Source organism: Choloepus didactylus, chromosome 15 (genome assembly GCF_015220235.1).
Source record: "Choloepus didactylus isolate mChoDid1 chromosome 15, mChoDid1.pri, whole genome shotgun sequence".
In the NCBI taxonomy this organism is placed as follows: domain Eukaryota; kingdom Metazoa; phylum Chordata; class Mammalia; order Pilosa; family Megalonychidae; genus Choloepus; species Choloepus didactylus.
Genome location: NC_051321.1, coordinates 35,567,503 through 35,594,277, shown reverse-complemented (window position 1 = coordinate 35,594,277; position 26,775 = coordinate 35,567,503). Strand labels below are relative to the sequence as shown.

At 39.1% G+C, this 26,775-nt stretch overlaps 1 protein-coding gene and 1 pseudogene across 7 annotated transcripts in view; one reads left to right on the top strand and one right to left on the bottom strand.

Moving 5' to 3' along the window:
- R3HCC1L (R3H domain and coiled-coil containing 1 like) overlaps positions 1-26,775 on the top strand; it is a 177,873-nt gene that overhangs the window by 46,210 nt on the left and 104,888 nt on the right. The gene's annotated exons all lie outside the window — the stretch shown is intronic.
- LOC119510859 lies at positions 22,166-23,895 on the bottom strand (annotated as a pseudogene).

The following is a 26,775-nucleotide window of genomic DNA, read 5'->3' as shown; positions in this document are numbered from 1 at the left end:
AGTGTAGTTTATTAAAGTCTTGTACTATTAATGTAGAGCCATCAATTTTTCCCTTCAAATCTGTCAATATTTAGTTCCTGTATTGTGGGGTTCTGCTGTTAGTTGCATATATGTTTATAACTGTTAAATCTTCTTGTTGAACTGTTCTCTTCATCCATATGTAAAGACCATCTTTGTCCCTTATAACTGTTTTTTTCTTAAAGCATATTTTATATTACTAATACAGCTATCCCAGCTCTCTTTTGGTTACTACTTGCATGGTATATATTTTTCCACCCTTTCACTTTCAACCTGCTTGTATCTTTGAATTCAAGATGAGTCTCTTGTGGACAGCATATAGTTGGGTCATGCTTTTTTGTTCATTCTGCCAATCTCTGTGTTTTGACTGGAGAGTTTAATCCATTTACATTTAAAGTCACTACTGGTAGTATTGGACTTTGTTCTGCCATTTTGCTATTTAGTCTTTGTGAGTCTTACATCTTTTTGTCCTCTCTTCCATTAATGCCTACTTTTATATTTATTTGATTTTTGTATTGTGCTATATTAAGTGCCTTCTTATTTCTGTCCTTACATATTTTTCATCTGTTTTTCTTTCTTTGTGGCTACTGTGGTGTTAAAATTTAACATCCTCGAGGCGGGGCAAGATGGCAGACTGGTGAGCTGTAAGTTTTAGTTACTCCTCCAGGAAAGTAGGTAAAAAGCCAGGAACTGCGTGGACTGGACACCACAGAGCAATCTGTCTTTGGGCATACTTCATAGAACACTCATGAAAACGTGGAACTGCTGAGATCAGCGAAATCTGTAAGTTTTTGCGGCCAGGGGACCCGCGCCCCTCCCTGCCAGGCTCAGTCCCGGGGGAGGAGGGGCTGTCAGCTCCGGGAAGGAGAAGGGAGAACTGCAGTGGCTTCTCTTATCGGAAACTCATTCTACTGATTCAAACTCCAACCATAGATAGACTGAGACCAGACACCAGAGACTCTGAGAGCAGCCAGCTCAGCAGAGAGGAGACAGGCATAAAAAAAAAACAACACGAAAAACTCCAAAATAAAAGCAGAGGATTTTTGGAGTTCTGGTGAACACAGAAAGGGGAAGGGTGGAGCTCAGGCCTTGAGGCGCATATGCAAATCCCGAAGCAAAGCTGATCTCTCTGCCCTGTGGACCTTTCCTTAATGGCCCTGATTGCTTTGTCTATTAGCATTTCAATAACCCATTAGATCTCTGAGGAGGGCCATTTTTTTTTTTGTTTGTTTGTTTTTTTTTTTAAATCCTTTTTTCTTTTTCTAAAACAATTACTCTAAGAAGCCCAATACAGAAAGCTTCAAAGAATTGCAATTTGGGCACGTCAAGTCAAGAGCAGAACTAAGAGAGCTCTGAGACAAAAGGCAATAATCCAGTGGCTGAGAAAATTCACTAAACAACACAAATTCCCAAGAAAAGGGGGGTGTCCCCTCACAGCCACCATCCTAGTGGACAGGAAGCACTCCTGCCCATCGCCAGCCCCATAGCCCAGAGCTGCCCCAGACAACCCAGTGTGACGGAAGTGCTTCAAATAACAGGCACACACCACAAAACTGGGCGTGGACATTAGCCTTCCCTGCAACCTCAGCTGATTGTCCCAGAGTTGGGAAGGTGGAGCAGTGTGAATTAACAAAGCCCCATTCAGCCATCTTTTGAGCAGACTGGGAGCCTCCCTACACAGCCCAGCAGCCCAGAACTGCCCTGGGGGGACGGCACTCACCTGTGACATAGCACAGTCATCCCTCAACAGAGGACCCGGGGTGCACAGCCTGGAAGAGGGGCCCATTTGCAAGTCTCAGGAGCCATACGCCAATACCAAAGACTTGTGGGTCAGTGGCAGAGGCAAACTGTGGCAGGACTGAACTGAAGGATTAGACTATTGCAGCAGCTTTAAAACTCTAGGATCATCAGGGAGATTTGATTGTTAGGGCCACCCCCCCTCCCCGACTGCCCAGAAACACGCCCCACATACAGGGCAGGCAACACCAACTACACACGTAAGCTTGGTACACCAATTGGGCCCCGCAAGACTCACTCCCCCACTCACAAAAAAGGCTAAGCAGGGGAGAACTGGCTTGTGGAGGACAGGTGGCTCGTGGACGCCACCTGCTGGTTAGTTAGAGAAAGTGTACTCCACGAAGCTGTAGATCTGATAAATTAGAGATAAGGACTTCAATAGGTCTACAAACCCTAAAAGAACCCTATCAAGTTCAGCAAATGCCACGAGGCCAAAAACAACAGAAAATTATAAAGCATATGAAAAAACCAGACGATATGGATAACCCAAGCCCAAGCACCCAAATCAAAAGACCAGAAGAGACACAGCACCTAGAGCAGCTACTCAAAGAACTAAAGATGAACAATGAGACCATAGTATGGGATATGAAGGAAATCAAGAAGACCCTAGAAGAGCATAAAGAAGACATTGCAAGACTAAATAAAAAAATGGATGATCTTATGGAAATTAAAGAAACTGTTGACCAAATTAAAAAGATTCTGGACACTCATAGTACAAGACTAGAGGAAGTTGAACAACGAATCAGTGACCTGGAAGATGACAGAATGGAAAATGAAAGCATAAAAGAAAGAATGGGGAAAAAAATTGAAGAACTCGAAATGGACCTCAGGGATATGATAGATAATATGAAACGTCCAAATATAAGACTCATTGGTGTCCCAGAAGGGGAAGAAAAGGGTAAAGGTCTAGGAAGAGTATTCAAAGAAATTGTTGGGGAAAACTTCCCAAATCTTCTAAACAACATAAATACACAAATCATAAATGCTCAGCGAACTCCAAATAGAATAAATCCAAAAAAACCCACTCCGAGACATATACTGATCACACTGTCAAACATAGAAGAGAAGGAGCAAGTTCTGAAAGCAGCAAGAGAAAAGCAGTTCACCACATACAACGGAAACAGCATAAGACTAAGTAGTGACTACTCAGCAGCCACCATGGAGGCAAGAAGGCAGTGGCACGATATATTTAAAATTCTGAGTGAGAGGAATTTCCAGCCAAGAATACTTTATCCAGCAAAGCTCTCCTTCAAATTTGAGGGAGAGCTTAAATTTTTCACAGACAAAGAAATGCTGAGAGAATTTGCTAACAAGAGACCTGCCCTACTGGAGATACTCAAGGGAGCCCTACAGACAGAGAAACAAAGACAGGACAGAGAGACTTGGAGAAAGGTTCAGTACTAAAGAGATTCGGTATGGGTACAATAAAGGATATTAATAGAGAGAGGGAAAAATATGGCAAACATAAACCAAAGGATAAGATGGCCGATTTAAGAAATGCCTTCACGGTTTTAACGTTGAATGTAAATGGATTAAACTCCCCAATTAAAAGATATAGATTCGCAGAATGGATCAAAAAAAATGAACCATCAATATGTTGCATACAAGAGACTCATCTTAGACACGGACACAAAGAAACTGAAAGTGAAAGGATGGAAAAAAATATTTCATGCAAGCTACAGCCAAAAGAAAGCAGGTTTAGCAATATTAATCTCAGATAAAATAGACTTCAAATGCAGGGATGTTTTGAGAGACAAAGAAGGCCACTACATACTAATAAAAGGGGCAATTCAGCAAGAAGAAATAACAATCGTAAATGTCTATGCACCCAATCAAGGTGCCACAAAATACATGAGAGAAACACTGGCAAAACTAAAGGAAGCAATTGATGTTTCCACAATAATTGTGGGAGACTTCAACACATCACTCTCTCCTATAGATAGATCAACCAGACAGAAGACCAGTAAGGAAATTGAAAACCTAAACAATCTGATAAATGAATTAGATTTAACAGACATCTACAGGACATTACATCCCAAATCACCAGGATACACATACTTTTCTAGTGCTCACGGAACTTTCTCCAGAATAGATCATATGCTGGGACATAAAACAAGCCTCAATAAATTTAAAAAGATTGAAATTATTCAAAGCACATTCTCTGACCACAATGGAATACAATTAGAAGTCAATAACCATCAGAGACTTAGAAAATTCACAAATACCTGGAGGTTAAACAACACACTCCTAAACAATCAGTGGGTTAAAGAAGAAATAGCAAGAGAAATTGCTAAATATATAGAGACGAATGAAAATGAGAACACAACATACCAAAACCTATGGGATGCAGCAAAAGCAGTGCTAAGGGGGAAATTTATAGCACTAAACGCATATATTAAAAAGGAAGAAAGAGCCAAAATCAAAGAACTAATGGATCAACTGAAGAAGCTAGAAAATGAACAGCAAACCAATCCTAAACCAAGTACAAGAAAAGAAATAACAAGGATTAAAGCAGAAATAAATGACATAGAGAACAAAAAAACAATAGAGAGGATAAATATCACCAAAAGTTGGTTCTTTGAGAAGATCAACAAGATTGACAAGCCCCTAGCTAGACTGACAAAATTAAAAAGAGAGAAGACCCATATAAACAAAATAATGAATGAAAAAGGTGACATAACTGCAGATCCTGAAGAAATTAAAAAAATTATAAGAGGATATTATGAACAACTGTATGGCAACAAACTGGATAATGTAGAAGAAATGGACAATTTCCTGGAAACATATGAACAACCTAGACTGACCAGAGAAGAAATAGAAGACCTCAACCAACCCATCACAAGCAAAGAGATCCAATCAGTCATCAAAAATCTTCCCACAAATAAATGCCCAGGGCCAGATGGCTTCACAGGGGAATTCTACCAAACTTTCCAGAAAGAACTGACACCAATCTTACTCAAACTCTTTCAAAACATTGAAGAAAATGGAACACTACCTAACTCATTTTATGAAGCTAACATCAATCTAATACCAAAACCAGGCAAAGATGCTACAAAAAAGGAAAACTACCGGCCAATCTCCCTAATGAATATAGATGCAAAAATCCTCAACAAAATACTTGCAAATCGAATCCAAAGACACATTAAAAAATCATACACCATGACCAAGTGGGGTTCATTCCAGGCATGCAAGGATGGTTCAACATAAGAAAAACAATCAATGTATTACAACACATTAAAAACTCGAAAGGGAAAAATCAATTGATCATCTCAATAGATGCTGAAAAAGCATTTGACAAAATCCAACATCCCTTTTTGATAAAAACACTTCAAAAGGTAGGAATTGAAGGAAACTTCCTCAACATGATAAAGAGCATATATGAAAAACCCACAGCCAGCATAGTACTCAATGGTGAGAGACTGAAAGCCTTCCCTCTAAGATCAGGAACAAGACAAGGATGCCCGCTGTCACCACTGTTATTCAACATTGTGCTGGAAGTGCTAGCCAGGGCAATCCGGCAAGACAAAGAAATAAAAGGCATCCAAATTGGAAAAGAAGAAGTAAAACTGTCATTGTTTGCAGATGATATGATCTTATATCTAGAAAACCCTGAGAAATCGACGATACAGCTACTAGAGCTAATAAACAAATTTAGCAAAGTAGCGGGGTACAAGATTAATGCACATAAGTCAGTAATGTTTCTATATGCTAGAAATGAACAAACTGAAGAGACACTCAAGAAAAAGATACCATTTTCAATAGCAACTAAAAAAATCAAGTACCTAGGAATCAACTTAACCAAAGATGTAAAAGACCTATACAAAGAAAACTACATAACTCTACTAAAAGAAATAGAAGGGGACCTTAAAAGATGGAAAAATATTCCATGTTCATGGATAGGAAGGCTAAATGTCATTAAGATGTCAATTCTACCCAAACTCATCTACAGATTCAATGCAATCCCAATCAAAATTCCAACAACCTACTTTGCAGACTTGGAAAAGCTAGTTATCACATTTATTTGGAAGGGAAGATGCCTCAAATTGCTAAAGACACTCTAAAAAAGAAAAACGAAGTGGGAGGACTTACACTCCCTGACTTTGAAGCTTATTATAAAGCCACAGTTGCCAAAACAGCATGGTACTGGCACAAAGATAGACATATAGATCAATGGAATCGAACTGAGAATTCAGAGATAGACCCTCAGATCTATGGCCGACTGATCTTTGATAAGGCCCCCAAAGTCACTGAACTGAGCCATAATGGTCTTTTCAACAAATGGGGCTGGGAGAGTTGGATATCCATATCCAAAAGAATGAAAGAGGACCCCTACCTCACCCCCTACACAAAAATTAACTCAAAATGGACCAAAGATCTCAATATAAAAGAAAGTACCATAAAACTCCTAGAAGATAATGTAGGAAAACATCTTCAAGACCTTGTATTAGGCGGCCACTTCCTAGACTTTACACCCAAAGCACAAGCAACAAAAGAGAAAATAGATAAATGGGAACTCCTCAAGCTTAGAAGTTTCTGCACCTCAAAGGAATTTCTCAAAAAGGTAAAGAGGCAGCCAACTCAATGGGAAAAATTTTTTGGAAACCATGTATCTGACAAAAGACTGATATCTTGCATATACAAAGAAATCCTACAACTCAATGACAGTAGTACAGACAGCCCAATTATAAAATGGGCAAAAGATATGAAAAGACAGTTCTCTGAAGAGGAAATACAAATGGCCAAGAAACACATGAAAAAATGTTCAGCTTCTCTAGCTATTAGAGAGATGCAAATTAAGACCACAATGAGATACCATCTAACACCGGTTAGAATGGCTGCCATTAAACAAACAGGAAACTACAAATGCTGGAGGGGATGTGGAGAAATTGGAACTCTTATTCATTGTTGGTGGGACTGTATAATGGTTCAGCCACTCTGGAAGTCAGTCTGGCAGTTCCTTAGAAAACTAGATATAGAGCTACCATTCGATCCACCGATTGCACTTCTCGGTATATACCTGGAAGATCGGAAAGCAGTGACACGAACAGATATCTGCACGCCAATGTTCATAGCAGCATTATTCACAATTGCCAAGAGATGGAAACAACCCAAATGTCCTTCAACAGATGAGTGGATAAATAAAATGTGGTATATACACATGATGGAATACTACGCGGCAGTAAGAAGGAACGATCTGGTGAAACATATGACAACATGGATGAACCTTGAAGACATAATGCTGAGCGAAATAAGCCAGGCACAAAAAGAGAAATATTATATGCTACCACTAATGTGAACTTTGAAAAATGTAAACCAAATGGTTTATAATGTAGAATGTAGGGGTACTAGCAGTAGAGAGCAATTAAGGAAGGGGGAACAATAATCCAAGAAGAACAGATAAGCTATTTAACGTTCTGGGGATGCCCAGAAATGACTATGGTCTGTTAATTTCTGATGGATGTAGTAGGAACAAGTTCACTGAAATGTTGCTATATTATGTAACTTTCTTGGGGTAAAGTAGGAACATGTTGGAAGTTAAGCAGTTATCTTAGGTTAGTTGTCTTTTTCTTACTCCTTTGTTATGGTCTCTTTGAAATGTTGTTTTATTGTATGTTTGTTTTCTTTTTAACTTTTTTTTTCATACAGTTGATTTACAAAAGAAGGGAAAGTTAAAAAAAAAAAAAAAAGAAAAAAGAAAAAAGACAAACAAGGAAAAAAAAAAAAAAGATGTAGTGCCCCCTTGAGGAGCCTGTGGAGAATGCGGGGGTATTCGCCTGCCCCACCTCCATGGTTGCTGGCATGACCACAGACATAGGGGACTGGTGGTTTGATGGGTTGAGCCCTCTACCATAAGTTTTACCCTTGGGAAGACGGTTGCTGCAAAGGAGAGGCTAGGCCTCCCTGTATTTGTGCCTAAGAGTCTCCTCCTGAATGCCTCTTTGTTGCTCAGATGTGGCCCTCTCTCTCTGGCTAAGCCAACTTGAAAGGTGAAATCACTGCCCTCCCCCCTACTTGGGATCAGACACCCAGGGGAGTGAATCTCCCTGGCAACGTGGAATATGACTCCCGGGGAGGAATGTAGAGCCGGCATCGTGGGACGGAGAACATCTTCTTGACCAAAAGGGGGATGTGAAAGGAAATGAAATAAGCTTCAGTGGCAGAGAGATTCCAAAACGAGCCGAGAGATCACTCTGGTGGGCACTCTTACGCACACTTTAGACAACCTTTTTTAGGTTCTAAAGAATTGGGGTAGCTGGTGGTGGATGCCTGAAACTGTTAAACTGTAGCCCAGAGCCCGTGAGTCTTGAGGACAGTTGTATAAAAATGTGGCTTATGAGGGGTGACAGTGGGATTGGGAATGCCATAAGGACCAAACTCCACTTTGTCTGCTTTATGGATGGATGTGTAGAAAAGTAGGGGAAGGAAACAAACAGACAAAGGTACCCAGTGTTCTTTTTTACTTCAATTGCTCTTTGTCACTCTAATTATTATTCTTGTTATTTTTGTGTGTGTGCTAATGAAGGTGTCAGGGATTGATTTAGGTGATGAATGTACAGCTATGTAATGGTACTGTAAACAATCGAAAGTACAATTTGTTTTGTATGACTGCGTGGTATGTGAATATACCTCAATAAAATGATGATTAAAAAAAAAAAAATTTAACATCCTCAATTTGTTACAGTCATGTTTAGTTTGATACCAACTTAACTTCAGTAGCCTGTACATATATCTTTCTTCCCTTTTCCTTGCACTTTTTTTTTTCATATTTGTTACCACTTGTATCTTTGAACATTGTATGTCCAAAAACACACATTTATCATTACTTTTTACGCATTTGCATTTTAGCACCTTCAGGAAGTAAGAAGTGAATCACATACCAAACAATACATTACAGTAGTACTGGAATTTATAATTATCGAAATGGTTACCGTTACCACTGGTCTTTATTTCTTTATGCTGCTTTGAATCACTGTCTATTGTCCTTTCTTTTCAGTCTGAAGAACTCCCTTTAGCATTGCTTGTAGGGTATGTTTAGTGGGGATGAACTCCCTCAGCTTTTCTTTGTCTGAGAATATATTAATCTCTCCCTTACTGTTGAAAGTCTCGCTGTATATAAAATTCTTAGCTGGCAGTTTTCTTTCATTACCTGAAGTATTTCAACCGGCTGCCTTCTTGCCTCCATGGTTTCTGATGAGAAATCAGCACTCAGTGTCATTGGAACTCCTTTGTACATAAGGTGTTGCTTTTCTCTTGTAGGTTTCAGAACTCTCTCCTTGTCCTTTCATTTGATAGTGTGATCAGTATGTGATGGGGTGTATTTTTCTTCATGCATATCCTACTTGGTGTTCTCTGGGCTTCTTGAATGTGCACATTCATGTCTTTTGCTACATTTGGGAAGTTTTCTGTTATTATTTCTTTGAGTATACTTTCTGCCCCTACCTCTCTTTCTTCTTCTTCTGGTACTCCCATAATGCATACATTGGTGTGCTTGTATATGGTGCTTATTTATATGCATATATATGGTGTCCCAGAGGTGTATTAGGCTATTTTCGCTTTTAATAATTCTTTTTTCTTTCTGTTCCTCAGCTTGACTCATTTTAAGTGCCTTGTCTTTGTGTTCACTGAGTCTTTCTTCTGCCAGCTCCAGTCTGCTCTTGAGACCCTCATGGGCATTTTTCATTTCAGTTATTGTGATCTTCAACTCCAGTAGATTTGTTTGGTTCCTTTTTAAAATTTCTCTCTTTACTAAGACTCTCATATTGCTCATTCATTGTTTCCCTGATCTCCTTTATTTCTTTCTCTGTATTTTCCTTCATCTCCTTGAGCATTTTTAAGATTTTTTAAGTCTTTGTTGCATATGCCCATATTCTTATCTTTTTCATTGCTGTTTTCTGGATTTTCATCCTCTTCCTGTTTCTTTGTCTTGTTGTTTTATTGCACACTGTACATTTTAATATTTTAAAATGTTAACTCTGGGATTTATTCCCTAAGGTATCTGTTTCTTGTTTTGTAACCAGGTGGTGATAAGACAGAAATTTTCTTGAGCTTTTCATCCCTCCAGTCAGGAAGGGCTGTGCAAGGTGAATGCAGTTTGCAGGATTTTCCTTGTCTTTCCAGGCCTCTGTCTTGTATTGGGTTTTTGTTTGTTAGTTGTTTTGTATTCCCCTGTTCATAACAGTTTGGTTGTCCCCTCTGTTTCTGAGGGGACAGACCTCCCTCTCCCTGGTGTTTGAAGTTGGCAGGCCTTTGCCCCAGACTGTCCACCTCTATAATTTCTTACACTCTTTCGTTGTCTTAAGCAGCTTTTGACTGGAGGTCAGATTCTGGGAGGAGAGGCACTCTAGAGAGGAGTTTCCCAAGTCAGTCTTTCCCAGCCAGAACAGAAGAGACCAAGGACGTATGTTGGGAACGTAGACTGACTCCAAGGTGCCCTGGGGGAGGGGGTCAGGAAAGGTGCCAAGAGCTTCTCTGATGGCTCCGCAAAGCTGTGCTTTTCTGGTCTGCTCCACAAATATAGCCCTTCAGCTTTCTCCCCCGGCCTTAAGGAAGTGTGTTGTCTTTAAGTCTGTACCACTGCCAACTCTGTCTTGGGAGGGTTGAAACGATGGCTGCCACTACCTTCATCCAAGGTGGGTTGAAAGTATGGCTGCCCTCAGATTAGTGAATTCACTAATCAAAAGTTGTGATCAGTGATCAGCCATGACCACCCTTGTTTTGGGGAAGAGGATTTTTTATGTCCCTTTCTGTCACCAGTATTCTAGGTGGGGACTGGACCCCAAGGCGGCCTGCCATGAGAGTGACAAATGGACACCAGTGGCTGACATGGAGAGAGCAATTTACTGTTCTTTACCATAATTTTTCAGCCTCTTTCTCTAGTTGGATGCTGTACAGTGTTGTTCTGGCCTCTGGAGTTTCAAAATAGTTGTTCCAGACATTTCCTACTTGTTTAATAGTTGTTTTGGTGGAAGGACTGAGTCCTGGGGCTCCCTACTTCGTCATCTTCCCACAGTCCTCTCCAGGTGTTTATTTTTAATTAGACAAATTTTTTTTCAAAGAAGACCTAGTGAGTTGGTATAGCTTGCTATTTTGTGAGAGGTTTTCATTACATTACGTGATGATCTCTGCAGTCCAGTCTGCTTCTGACTGTCGTGTTGTCATTGGCACCTAGTAAGCCTGTTTGCAGGGTGAAGGCTTTGGTGGTAACCAGAAGGTTGGTCACATCAACTGTCAGAAGATAATTGTACTCATGTGCTGCTGAAACACCTGGCAAAAATTGGATGGAAACTTTAATAAAATGATGTTGATGATAGTTAGAATTTTCTTTTAAATAGTTTTGCATAATTAGACAAAGAAAGAGATGTTGATATTGAGAGCTGAGCTTATACAAAGTATTCTCATTTAGAATCCAAAGATGAGCACAGAAAACAGGAGAAAAATGATTTTCCTCTGGTGTGTTTTTGATAGTCTCTTTGCCTTCTGTTAACATCAGAAAACTAACTTCAGATGTTCCTAGGTGGTGTGCATGACTGGTGTGAGCCAAGACAAGGGATTTCATTGTGCATGATTCTGAAACTGCCCAGCTCTCAGAGCAAACCAAAATGAGTTTAAGTCTTGGTTATTTAAAATCTCCTTGTACCTGTTTCATTAGGAGTATTTTTTTTTTTAAAGAAGCTAATTTGCAGCTGACTATAAAGAGTGACATTATGTCTGGGAAAATGCTGTACTAACACACTGGCGCTGTCCCACAAGAGTACTTCTTGAATCCCCAGATGCAGTTCTGACAATCTGTGGCAGCATGTGAATTGTTGGACAGCAGCTGGGGAAAATGGACAGCAGAATGAGGTGGTTGTAAGTTATAGAGGAGATGGGGAAGGGAAGAAATGAGAAAAGAGCAGAGCAACTGTTAGGTTCTATGGGCATTTTGAATGGACACTATTCTAGTTTTCAGGCTCTGCTTATAATATAACTGTGAAACAGCTGGAGAGAGAGTGTGTGTGTTTTGTTGGTGTGGAAATACTGTATTCACTTTTTAAGTTGTTATTGTTTTGTTCTGCCATCAAGACTGTAAAGTTTAATAGCACAGTCTTTGTACCATCGTTGCAATGGCAATAAGACCAGTTACCATATCTAGATCCAAAATAGCTGGGCCTTTATCTCAGAAAAATTTATAAATTTCATTCATTCGTTCATTCATTCATTTGTAAGTACACATGCACACATATATTGTATATATATGTGTACATGTATGTATATATGTGTATGTGTATTTATGTGTATGTATGTGCATGTATGTATACACACCACAAACACAAATACATATACTATCAGCTGGGCACTGGTGTTGTTTCAGACATACCTGGCCAACTTATAGCAGTCTTCATCAGATATCAAGGCATGAATTTCTGGATATTATTTGGATCATAGAGTAGAATTTGATGTGGGGCAAGTTATAAACTTTGAATATGAGAATGATTATAAAGTGTAAATATATTTGATTGCTTCCTTAAGTATAATTTCTAATTCTGAGCATGAGATTTGATTTAGGGTACATTGTTTTAAGTCCATCTCTCTGGTTAATCCTTTTTCTGGTTTTAGATCAAATAAAGTTACTTGAACATTGACACCATTGGGTTAGGTAAGCATAAAGAGGTATCAATTTTAAGATTGCTTGCTGTTTTATCTCCTCCACACTGATGATACGTATTTGAAAAGATGCCAGGGATAAATGGTAAGGTAAATGGAGTGAGTAAGGAAAGGCATGGAGACCTAGAGGTACTTCTCGAGAATTGTCTGTAGAGTCTAGACTGACTCCCCACTGGCTAGGGTGTCAGATGCCTAAACCTACTGTTGAAGGCCTTTGAATACAATCTTTCTGGCAGAATCTCCACTACCTCCCTACATTGAACCTTTGATTCTAGCTCAACTAGTTTCTACAATGTCTCCAAAATACACTTTTAAAGTTATTATTTCTCCACATTGTTCAGGCTGTTCCCTCTATTTGGAATCTCTTTCCTCTGTTCTGTGTCTGAATACCAGCTTCTAATGGCCTATTTCCAATTCCTCTTGCTTTTGGATGTTTTCCTCAATCACTCCAGGCCCCTAGTGATATCTGTTTTCTCTGGGTTTTTATCATTTACTGCTTTTCTTTTATTTGGGAATTATATTCTACCTTAGAACAACAACTTTTTTCCCCCTTAGATTTCTTACATTCCCAATTAGGTAGAGACAACTTAAGGTAGAGGCTACATGTGGTTCAAACCATGTTGTTATTTGTGGTTCTACTTTATAATCTCTTTTGCCCCTGACATAGATCTTAGTACAACAACATATTTGTTTGATAAGAAAATGCCATTACCTATTTTGTTAGCATTTACCAGTCTTTTTAGCATTTATATTTTTTTTCTTTTTGGTATCATGAAAATAATAGATGAGAATGCAACTTGGGTATCTGAGGCATGTTTTTTCCAATAAATGATTGCTCTTTGAAAGCCTGTTGTAGCATTCTCTGCAAGCTTTCTGTTACTTAACGGAGCATTGCTCAGAAGATACTGTACTCTAAAGTAATTACTTGTTATTCTTGAATCTCTAATTAATAAACTTTCAGCCTGTGTGTAAGAGAAGCTCTTATTTATTATCTAGTGTTTTCTTTGCCTGATTTGAAGTGAAACTTGCTTCTTTGGTTTCTCAGTTTCTCACCAGCCACATCTGGCCTTCACACTTGCTACAAGGAGGAAGGAAACAGATAATAGAATTGTAAGTTTTGCTTTAACATACAGACTCCACTCCTTTTACACTGATTCTCTTTTGTTGCTTTTGCACTTGGTATTTTTTTTTTCTTTTAAGTATTCTGCTGTACTTTGTTTTACTTCATCACAATTTTTAGAAGAAGTGTTCTTTGTAAATTAAGTCTACTGGTCTCTGCTTTCAAAATTTGCTCAGCTGTTCATTAGAGTCCGTCTGTGAATTGTAATGGGAGAGAAAGATCAAGTTTAATGCATGTCAGGTTTGAGATACAGCCTCGAAAGCCTGATCCATTTGAGATCTTTTATTGCAAACTATAGGATGTCAGTTGGATAGGCTCAGAAGAGGAACTAACTCTAGGAGAAACACAGACCATCCTCCACTGAGGTACTGAGGGAAAGTTGTTGAGGAGGGAGTTTTTTTCTTCTTGACCTCCCTCCAAACCACCAGATGCATTTGTAGAGTGGGAAGAAGACTTTTCTTTCTACTTTTTAATTACATTTTATATTGCTCCTGTTCAGTTATATTATATTAAAGCTTTGATCTGACAGCCTTTTGAGGTGGTCAGTAATAGGTGCTAACATTAAACTTGTAGCAGTTAAATTGGTGAGCTGTGGGGTTACCATGTCAGTGGAGTGTGAAAGAGACTAAGCTGCAGACTGTTTCCCAGCCTATAAAGCATGAAATCAGTTGGTGCTGATGCATGGCGACTCTGGCCAGTGGAGTGTAAAATAAGTTGGGGGCATGAATTGTGTTGTATTTTGAGAAAAACCCTTTGATGCCATAGTTTGTTTGCCTATGTATTTTGGGGCTGCCAAGGTCCTCCTGGTATAATGTGTTCTGTATCCTTCATTGTCTTGACACTCAGATTTTTTGTGAAGGGTTTCTTCCAGTTGTGCATGCAGAGAGGCAAAAGCTATAAATGTCTAAAGCAGACACTAATACTGAAATACTGTAACTATTATACTGTGTTTAAGATTGCATCTGAAAATACCATCTGCAATTGGTATTTGCTGTACAGGTTTCTTCTGTTTTTAGACTCGGATTTGAAAGTGTACTCTATATTCTGCTTTGAAGCTTCCTCTAGTCTAAAAATTATGACTAATAATTCTTACTCATTTACCTGGTCGTTCCCATGTTCACATTTGCCTCTTGAGAAGGGAAAGTATATAGAGAAGGATAACATTTTCAAATAGTTGGTAGGGGGAGTTGGTAGAAAGAAGTGTAGCAATTATACTTATGGGGAATAGAATGGAGGGAGTTCCTCTCCTGACACCTGGTAAGATTTTTCACCATATGGCTTTGAGGGTGAGGCAAGGTGAATGAGGAAGTTTCAGAGACAATAGTGAATTATGATTGTCACACTTTTAAATCTGGAAGGTTATTGGAAATGGGCATGCCATGAAAATGTTAAACATTTTCCATTCTGATCCTACTTGATTTTCTTATTTTATTTCAACAGTCTTTGAGTCTCTTTGGGTGCTTTGCATTTACACAGATTCTAAGTAAATTGTGACTATTTATGAAATTATTTATTTGAGATAGACCATCCTGCTGAATATGAGGGCATCTAGTGTAGTGGTTAAGTGTGGGAATTTTGAAATTCTAACCAATGCTTAGAAGCTGTGTGATTTCAAGTAACATAGCCTCAGATTTTTCATCTGTAAAATTGGGATAATAAAAGCTATCTCAGTATATTACATTTAAAGTCAAACAAGATAATACATATAAAACATTTAGCATAGTCCGTGTCACATAGTAAATACTCATTAAATGATAGCTGGTTGTTTTTTTCCTTTTTCTCTCCCTCCACGACTACTGTTGGTAATACTCGACCGCTACTTCACTTTTGCTTGTAGGGTCTAAACTTAATGAAACAGAAAACATAATTAGACATAGTTCACATATTTGAAAAGTATGTCATTGTTCTCTTGGGCATGATCTGTCTTAACCAAATAGAAAACTCTGTAAGAATTTTTTTTTTTTTTTTTAGTGGAAGGCAAGGATTTTTGTGTTGGTTTTAGGTAGCCTTGCAAATGAGTGTACAAAATTGATTATTCTAAAAAGTATTTGGTTAATGCAAATAAAACAGACTTTCTATGACATTAGGGAATATATAGAAATAAAACAAGAGTTCAAAAAATTGTCATTCTATATTTTTCTTTATTACACTCCTGACGCAAGCTATTTTTCTCAAGTAAGTGCCTTTTTTTGGAATTCCTAGGAGAAATTCTTTTTCTGGTGCTAAGAATAGTCACAGTAGACTGTAGTACAATTCTTTTCCAATATATGAGGCACATTTTTGTGGGAATGGAGTGGAAAAGAGTCATCCTGATCATTTTCACTAATGGAGATGAGCATTAGTATGGATAATATATTGGCTTTTGATGTGCATTATGTGATTATTTTTGCAGCACAATTAACTTCATGATTAAACTTTCGCTCAGCTAGTATATTCTGAGCATATACTGGGTGGAAAACTGGGTAAGGCAGTGTGTTAGACAGGGTTCTCCAGAGAAACAAAACTGACAGGATTTATTATATTAGGAGAATTCTTTTATTTTTAATATATGTAAACATATTTTATTATATTAAGAGATTTATTATAGGAATTGACTCACCTGACTGTGGAAGCTGACAGGTCTGAATTCCATAGGGTTTGCTATGATCTGAAAACTCCAATAAAGGTGGTTCTGAAGTCTAGCAACTCTGAGCTGCATAGGGCAGGTTGCAAGCTGGAAACTCTTTGATAAAGCTGAATTCCTTAGGGAAGTTGGCTGGCTGGCTGAAGTAGAGGCAAAAATTTTTTTTTCTGACTTCTTAAGTCCTCAGTTTTGCTTTTTTTATTTTATTTTATTTTGAAATAAATTCAAAGTTATAGGAACAGTTGCAAAAACAATACAAACCCCATACACAGAACTCCAGCATACCCTGACCCCCCTCTCCCGATCCACCAACTTTAACATGCTATCACACCGCCATTTCTCTTTCCTTCCCTCCCTCCCTCCCTGTCTATCATCCATCATCTGTTGCTCTGTCTTCTGAACATACGAGAGCAAGCTGCACACATCCTTGAACAAACACTATAATTCACATATACATTTCCCATGAACAAGAACATTCTTTTATGCAATCCTATTAAGTGCAGCTAAGAAGTTCAAGAAATTCAACATTGATGCAAAGCTTACATTCTATATTTCCTTTTTTATTTATTTTTCTTTTTTCTTATGTCTCAGCTGTGTCCCTTTGAGCCTCCTGTCCTCCATCTTCAGATCCCATCCAGGATCATCCCTGGCATTCAATTGTCATCTATTTAGACTTTTTTTTTTTTTTCAATTGTGGGAACATATATACAGCCTAAATCTTCCCATTCCATCCCCTCCCTAGCCTTCCATTAGTGGCATTAATCACATTTGGAATGTTGTAAATTCTATCACCTTCCCACCATCCATTATTAGAAATTTTCCTTCACCTCAAACAGCAACCCTACCCTCATTTCTTAACTCCCCGTTGCCCCTTCCCCCACTTCTTGAAACCCATGCTCTACTTTTTATCTCTGGTCATATTCTCTGATAATTTCTTTGTGTTTACTGTGGGGCTTAAAATTAACCTCTTAAATCCATAACAATCTTGTTTTTCTTTGATACCAACTTAACTTCAATAGGACACGTAAACTATGTTCCTATAGTCCTCCATTCCCCCACCTTTATATAGTTCCTGTCAAAAATTACATATTTTACATTGAGTCCAAAACTGCTGATTTGTCATTAGAGTTTGTGTATTTTATATCATGTAGGAAGTAAATAGTGGAGTTACAAAACAAAAATTATTGACGTCTATTTGTATTCCATTGTGGTCAGAGAATGTGCTTTGAATATATTCAATTTTTTTTTTTAATTTATTGAGGCTTTTTTATGACCCAGCATATGGTCAGTTCTGGAGAAAGATCCGTGATTGCTAGAGAAAAATGTGTGTCCTGGTGATTTGGGATGCAAGGTTCTATATATGTCTGTTAAAATTCTCTCTATCTCTCTATCCTTTCTTGGTTTCTCTGTCAGTAGGGCTCCCTTTAGTATCTGAAGTAGGGCATGTCTTTTATTGGCAAAATCTCTCAGCTGTGAAGCTCTCCTTCAAATTTGAAGGAGAGTTTTGCTGGATAAAGTATTTTTGGTTGGAAATTTTTCTATCTAAGAATTTTAAATATATAATGCCACTGCCTTCTTGCCTCCAGGGTGGCCGCTGAGTAGTCAGTACTTAGTCTTATGTTGTTTCCTTTGTATGTGGTGGATTGCTTTTCTCTTGCTGCTTTCAGAACTTGCTTCTACTCTTCAGTATTTGACAGTCTAATCAGAATATGTCTCGGAGTGGGTTTATTTGGATTTATTCTATTTGGAGTTCGCTGTGCATTTATGCTTTGTGTATTTATATTGTGTAGAAGGTTTGGGAAGTTTTCCCCAACAATTTCTTTGAATACTCTTTCTAGCCCTTTACCCTTCTCTTCCCCTTCTGGGACACCAATGAGTCTTAAATTTGGATGTTTTATTTTATCTATCGTATCCCAGAGATCCATTTCGATTTTTTTGATTTTTTTCTCCATTCTTTCTTTTGTTCTTTCATTTTCTGTTCTGTGGTCCTCTAGGACACTGAGCCATTGTTCAGCTTCCTGTGATCTTGTATTATGAGTATCCAGAGTCATCTTAATTTGGCCAATAGTTTCTTTTATTTCCATAAGATCTTCTATTTTTTAATTTACTCTTGCAATATCTTCTTTATGCTCTTCTAGGTTCTTCTTTATGTCCTTTATATCCTGTGCCATGTTCTTCTTCATGTCCTTTATATCCTGTTCCATGCTCTCATTCTTTGATTGTAGTCCTTTGATTAATTGCGCCAAGTACTGTGTCTCTTCTGATATTTTGATTTGGATGTTTGGTCTGATATTTTGATTTGGGTGTTTGGGATTGGGTTCTCCATATCATCTGGTTTTATCATATGCTTTAAGATTTTCTGTTGCTTTTGGCCTCTTGGCATTTGCTTTGCTTGATAGGGTTCTCTCAAGTTGTAAAAAATACCACTCTGATTTTTCAGAACTGCAAGTTGATGGGATGGCATACACTTTCTCTAACTAACCAGCAGATGGCGTCTGCGAGTCATCTATTCCCCTCAAGTCAGTTCTCCTCAGCTTCGTCTTTGTGGTTTGTGGGGAAATGATTCTTGTGGGGTTCAATTGGTGAACTCAGTTTGGGTGTGTTTTTGGTGCTGTCCGCCCTGAATGTGGGGTGTGTGTCTGGGTGGTTAGAGAGGCAGGGCAGCTTTAATATTCAAACCTCCCAGGTGTTCCCGGAGATTCAAGGCTGTTGCAAGAGTCTAGGCCTTCATTTCAGTTTTGCACCAGATTTTCTCTGCTGCTGACTCACAAGTCGCTGGCATTGACGTAGCATCCCTGGGTTTTCCGAGCGGGCCCCCCTTCTCAGCTGTGATCTTCCAGGACCTCTGCTGAGGGAAGGCTGTGCTATGTCACAAGTGCGCGCCATCCCTCAAGGGAAGCCCCGGGCCTCCAGGCCATGCAGGGGTGCTCCCAGCCTGAAGCAAAGATGACTGAATGGGGTGTCTCAACCCCCCCCCCCCCATTTTTGCACAGCTCCGCCTTCCCAGCTCCAGGACATCTAGCTGTTTATGCATCCAAGGCCACTGTCCACGGCCGGTATTGTGGCATGTGTGTGGTGCCGTGGGATACACTCCCCGTCACACTGGGTATCCTGGTGTGGCTCTGGGCTGTGAGTATGGCCCCGGGCCGGAGTATCTCCAGCCTGCCAGGGAGCCGGCTGCAGGCCGCGTGGTTTCTTTCTCCTTGTGGCTCTCCGCTCTGGCCCCCTGGCCCTGAGGGAATCAGCAGGACTCTATCCTCCACGCCAGACACCGAGAGGTTGGCACAGCCTGCTCCTGCTGTGCTTCACTGCACGGTTCTCACTGTTGTAACTGCAGTCATTCCTGGGTTTTTGTTTTTTTTTTTTTTTTTTAAAGAACTAGTCCGTCTCCAAATGCCAACCCCCGGTTTCCCCACACCACAGCGTGGCCACTGGACTTTCAGCCGGCTTACTCACTCGTTTCAGAATGCAGACTCCTGGTTTCACCAAGTGCACAGTCCCTGTGGTTTTAGCAGACCTTGTCTAGCTGGTGCATCGCTGAAACTGGTGTTCTGGGTCACTTTCTGATTTTTATCTAGTATTTTTCACGGAGGTGTTTTTTTGCCCTGTCTTACCTAGCCGCCATCTTAGGTTCTCCCTCAGTTTTGCTTTTATGACCTTCCAACTGTTTGGATGAGAATACTACCCACTTTGTTGAGGGCAGTCTCCTTTGTTGACTGAAGATGTAATCAACTGATTACAGATGCAAATCTGTGTATTAAATATCCTTACATTAACAACCAACCCAATGCTTGGTTGACCAAACGATGGACACCATAACCTGGCCAAGCTGACACATGAAATTGACCATCACATATGATAGTGATATAGCTGCTAGTTTAGTTGATAGGAGATCCTAGGTTCTCGTTTCAGTTCTCACTCAAATAGCTGTCTTTTCTCAATCAGTTTCCTCATCTTTAAGATGAGGAAGTGGAATAACATGATTTTTAATGTTTTTTTCAGCTATATGGTTTTAGGGTCTGTGTGGAAGTAGCCTGGAAATCAGAAAATGGAGTAGTGACACATTTTGGTCACCAGAGGGTGAAGTCCAGCCAGTAAGCTTGTGCACTGTATTTACAAGTATGTGGTATCCTCGTAAATGAAGAGGACAGATTGTTCCTCTATCCTTTTGGTTTAAGTTGTAGAGTCTCTTGCTTTTCTGATTCTACTTTCATTAAGTATCTTTTCGCTTTTTTCTTTTCAACCTTCTGGATAGGACTGGGGCAAACACATAAGGAAGGGAGAAGTGAAGAGTAGTTGTTAGACATTCATCTAGTTTTGTTCTCTGAGATAATGACTCTCAGACCATTTATGGGAAACTTTGATAGGAAGCACAGTATTTTGGATGGCCACATTTAATTATTTCTGTTTCTCTCCTCCCCTAAAAAACACAGACATGCCACAAGCAACACTCAACCTTTATTACCCCCATTCCCTCTGAAATTCCAAGGATCAAAAGGAAATGTCTATAAAATACAGTGGGACAAGCACAGCACAACACTTATAATTGAAGCCTAGGTTCCAGTCTTGCTTTGCTACTTAATATCTAGGTAACCATGGGGTTATACCTCTGATACTCAGTTTCCTTATTGTAAAAAATTAGGATGTTGAATTCTGACCTATAACTCCCTTTCAATAATATAATTCTAAGCTTCTCTAAAAATTCTTTAATGTTTATGTGAATGGCATTGCTTCTCTTAATAAGATACTCTAATAAAGTATTTTTTTAAAATTAGCATATATTTTAGTTTTTCCTAGAAACAGACTATAAATATTAAAGTATAAAATATTAAGTCCTAGCAAGAGGCTAACTTGCAAACTCCCAGTTCTCAACATTTGAGAATCACATTTCTCTCAGCTGAGCTCCTCTCCTGGCATAAGCAATAGAGGTGGTATTCTAATTTATGGTTTATTATCCCCCATAAGTGATATATTTTGGGATTATAATATAGTGGGTTGAATAGTGTCCCCACAAAATTCATGTCACCCTGGATCTTCTGAATGTGACCTTATTTAGAAATAGGGTTAGTTCAATTCCATTGAATCTGTCTGAACATTCTCCTTAAAGTAAACTGTTATAATAGCAAGAAGAACTATAGTTGCCACTCCATTGAAACATTTTACGTCCTCCCACAAACAAATTCTCTGTGAGCATAGGCTTGGAGTAGCAGCATCTCACTCAAGAAGGGCCAGGATTTGGAACCACGCCAAGCTGATTTGGGGTGTAGTTGATAGGGAAGCATTCAGAGAACATGTCATTTGGGGATAAGTTGTGTGTGTGTGTGTATCTCAAGTTAGCACGTGAGTTTTGGGAATCTGTCTTGCAAAGCTGGAGTCAGAGTCTGTTTCTTCCAGCCACACCACTGGGAATAACTTTGATACAGATTTCAGTTATACAAGTCTTAGTTGGTATCTGAGAGCTCAGGATGACATGAAAGAAACAAAGGCATGGACCCTAAACAGACTTATGAGATGAGTGTCTAGAATGTAACAGAGCAAATGGACACAGAAGTGAGCTTGTAGAAACGGGCAGAGATTTCTCAAGATTTAATGCATACACAAAAGAATAGGAGTCAGCCAGGCAGACTATAGAGAAAGCATTTCAGGACTGTGTACAAAAGACAGAATTTTAATCTGTCTGTTTTTTTTTTTTTTTTTAATTGGTCCAACTTTATTGAAAGGTGACTTGTCACAGAAGAGACAATTCAAATAAGAACCGCTCTGTGGTTTTAAACCTGCAGAAATCTGAGTTATGTTTACTACAAAAAAATACATAAAATACATTAATTGAAACTACAATGTGAAAAGAAATTAGAAAAACAAATAGTATATGTTCATTAATACACATTTCTTCTTAAGTACTAACAATTGGTTATAGCACTTTTAAAAATTCAAATAAAGTTTGAATTTCGTGAGAAAACGTAGTTACTGTAACACGAAAGAAAGATGTCCACATTAGTTATTTCGGCCCCAATTTTCACAAACCACTTTTATCAGGGAAAATTATACTAGATTAGCATTTTTAAGTGAGGAAAAGCTCACACAAAGTATTACGGACAAATCACTTCTTGCTTTACAAATGCATAATAAATTCTCTAGACTCCTCTCTCTGTAGAGATCAGCTGCTTGCTATTAAGGCTCTGACCCTCAGTAAGTATAATTAATTTGACATGGGGTAAAAACAAAACAGACTTCAATACAAGAATTTGCTGAAAAAGACATTTCCCGAGGGAGGCTTATCTGATCATTTTGTTAAGCATTTTCTTGATCTTCAAGCTCTTTAAACCCACTCCATTCCCAAGATCACTCTGAAAATGAAAAGAATAAATCTGATGGACATCAGAGCAACCTTCATAATTTCAAGGCAATGTTTTAACTCATCCCTTGTTATTTCATCACATTTCCTATTGACAGTGCCCCCCTTCGAACATCTGAAGTGCTTAATAATATGAACTCTTGCTTTCTTTAGCTTTAGGTATAACATGTACAACTTTTGAAAAATGTGTTAAGTAAATACCCTTTGAGTCCTGCACTTGCATTTCCTGAAGGACCATATAAAGCTTGGGTGCAAGTGGTGTCCTCTGGGGTCTGTCTAATGCTTAACTTTTGTACCAACTATTTAGGTAGGCCCCTTGCTCTTAAGTTTACCTTGAGAGATGAGAATTCAGCCTAGAAAACAAATTCAGTTGTCAAACATCTGTTCCTAATGTAGGGCAAGGCCATAATACATAGCAAAACTCCATTTATTACTTTTATGCAAATTTAAAAATTAAAAAGAAAATCCAGGCACCAATGTAGATCATAAACCTACTTAGACTCAAACATGGTAAAACAAATTTTTCAGTTTTTCCAGTCTTCTTAAAAGAAGTGTGATGTTTTTGGCTGACAGATTAATCAACATCATAGATCTAATCTGTCATCATACAACACATTTTTGACCTAATAACAGAAAATCATTCTGGTAATCTGACACAAGATTCTAAAACTAAAATTAAAGGCATTCTTTTGGATTCTGTCCTTTAATAATTTTCAGAGAGGAAAACCATGATGAGGCTTCCAGCTTAGTAGAGACATTGATCAAAGGTTGGTAGAAACGGCTGGTTTGCAGACCTTCAGTATTGCTCTTCAACAAATTCAACAGGCCAAGGAGTGTGTTTTTCGCTAATGGGGCTCTCATCCACTCACTGGTTTTGTGCCAGTTTTCCATAGCCTCCTCTCCCAGCATCATAGTCTTGCCGATACTCATCTCGTACCTGGCCCCCAGATCGCCCCCGGCCATACTGCCGGCCCTCCTTAAAGCCTGCATCCCAGTCTGTGCGAATGATCCGGTCATCTAGACGAGTTCCATTTATGTACCGCATGGCATTTTCTGCATCTGCTCTTGAATAGTACTCCACAAAACAAAATCCACATGCTGTTTTTTTTTCATTTTATCCAGGCCCATAATGATTTTCTTTATGTCACCACTTTTGCTGAAGAGTTCATAGATCTGTTCTTCAGTTGTGTAAAAGGAAAGATTTCCGACATACAACGTACAGCTTTTCTTCAGTAATTTTTCTTGTTCTTCATTGTCACTCCAGAAGTGCTGGTCCCGGTACTGGCTCAGCTCCACGTAGGAGTCGCTGCACAGCGCCTTCAGAAGTCCGCTGGACATAGTGCAAACAGGTGAATGAGAGCTAATCTGTCTGGTTTTAATCATCATCCTTGGTGTTGGTAAACAAATTCTACTGAATGTATCCAAGGCTTCATACGTGTTTGAGACTAGTGATTATATCACTGTCAAACTTAGGCGGTTTGTATGGTTGTAATAGCTTCACACTCCACTTGATACACATTCACAAATCTGCTCACTACTACAGAATCATTTCACTAAACTGGCTAGTAAAAAATTTGGCAGGCAAGCCAGGCTTTCAAGTGCTGCTAGGATGGAGCCCAGCTGTTCCCTTTGGGTTTTCCACTGTTGGAATTCATTGATTTAGCAGCTAGAAAGAATGAAACTATAAAATTTTCTGCCTAGTTCATGACAGCAAAGCAGAGGTGTTAGGATTTCTGTTCTAGAGGTTTACACTGCAAGTAACTTAACCTGATTGTGTGTCTTAATATTACTGGACTTCTGACCGCTGAAATATGGCTTGGATCGATGGTGGTTTAGAGAAAATAGAAAGAGGGCCATCCATCATCCCGAGGCTCCATAGAAGCTGGCTGATAATGCTGCTTTCATCATGCAGCCATCTGTCCATCTATCCATCAGTAGGATGAAATGAGATTTAGCGGAACAGGTAGCCGTAACTGTGAGACACATTCTAACCAACAGTTGCAGCCCTGGCCTGAGTCTGACCACAAAGCACAGCACTGGGGGTTTGGCAGGATGTGGCAGCAAGTGTAGTCTCCTTCCCGTTACTGCCAATGTATTCAATTTGAGGCAGGGAGGATAGTCTTACTTCCCATACAAAATGTGGCTAAGCTTGGGGTGACAAGTAAATAGTAAATGTCTTTCAGATCCAGACTGGTGTGCATGTTGTACATACTCTTTTGATGGAAAATTTTCTGTCTGACTTGGGGAAGAAATGGAATAAAGAGCTGATTTCACTTAGCTGGAATCTTAGCACACAGTTTAGCGTTTAACCTATATGTTATCTTGGCAGAACGCTTTGCAAATGCTAATCAGCCAGGAAGATAACTTTTTCCTCAATGGAAAACACTAGATATTTATGCTGGCATTTCCCAGTGTATCATGGTAATGGAAGATTAGGTTAAATTAAATTTAAAGATAATTCGATGATTTTATTTTATACAAATTTTTCTTCTCTTAAATCACTTTTTTTTTTTTTTTTTAAACCAAGGCTGTTGTGGTAGTTTGAAGTTGTATGTACCCCAGAAAAGGTCATGTTCTTTTAATGCTTTCCTGTGGGTATAGACCTATTGTGGATGGGATTTTTTTATTAGGTTATTTCAATTGTGATGTGACCCACCTTATTTAAGGTGAGTCTTGATCTTCTTACTGCAGTCCTTTATAAGAGGATAAAACACATAGAGATGAAATTAAGAAAAGCTTACAGAAAAAGCCCCAAAGAAGCTGAGAGGAAGCCATTGAAGCCAGAATCTGGAAGCATTGAAACCCGGGATAGAAGGATGAGTAGATGTCTCCTTGTGCCTTGTTATCTGATAGAGGAGCCCAAACTTGCCAGTAGCTGGTATTCAAATAAGGTATCATCCTGTTGATGCCTTGATTTGGACAGTTGCATGGCATAGGAACTGTAAGTTTGTAAGTTAATAAGTCTCTATTGTGAAAGCCAAAAACCCATTTCTGTTATATTGCGTTTTGTCAGGTTTAGCAAACCAAAACAGCTGTTAAATAGCAAAAATTGAATTTTCATTCTCTTATTTCTCTCTCTGTTCATGGTGCCAATATGAAAGGAAAGAAAATGTGAACAGGGAGTAGGGGAAAAATTAAAAGCAAGATGCTGGTTGATTATTAAAATGGATAATCAGCTTCTGAGTAATTGAATGTTAGCTGTATCTTCCTGGTTGCTCTGCTTTTCCAGTGCACTGAACCTTCCAAGAGCTTTTTGATCATTATAGCTCTTTGTGGTTGTGTTGCTTGTCCCGATACTGTCCCTAGCCATAGCTAGCTTCCTTAACTGTTTCCCTACTAGTAGTCACTTCAGACCTCAGCCCCCTGCTCTTCGTTCTGAAGCCTTGCTTTTCATTTTGAGTTGGGGGAGGGATTGAGGGAGCTTAATGTACCGGAGATGTCTCGGAAATGAGAGCCTTGGATGAATTCCTGGGCCTATTGATCCACAGGCAGTTTATGCATCCTGACATTCATAATCTCAGTAGGCTGCTGATGTTCCTGATTAATGGGCCCAGGGGCTGTCCATCCGTCACTTCACATTAATTACTGAAGAGGTGTTTTTCCAGTGATTTACCTGACAGCAGGCTGTGATAAATATCCCTAAGCAGAGTGGGCAATGATTAATCACAGGGCCACACCCCTTCCCCCCACACTCTCTTCCCCCTAACCGCAGGCCAGCATTGGGACCTGACCAAAGAGTGCCCCCTCCCCCTAAGCTATCTATCTCTGTAATTGCTTGTGGGTGCATATTTATCAGGGCATAGGACCTGGCAGATAGCATTCTAGAATTAGTGCCAAAGATGATGAAAAATATATCTTCCCAGTAGGAAGAGTAACTATCATGTTTTTACATGGGGCAGAGATGTGTATAATGAGTTGCCTTTATGTTGCTTTTAAGAAATCTGATAGGAATATTTCCTGCCTACTACACATGTAATAGTTGCTCTGTGAGCTTTAAAAAGAGAAGAAAGCACAATTCTTGTCTTTGTGATATTTGTAGTCTATGAGAAGAATATGAACAACTATGAGAACTTAGCTTTTCAAGGCACTAATATAATCTTGGGAGGATTGGGATAGAAGAACTCTAGGGTTCCATTTCTTACCTTGTGGCCTTAAAAAATGAATTTGAGATATTTAAATATTTGAGTGTTTTTCCATGTATGTTCAGCTCTGTGGAGA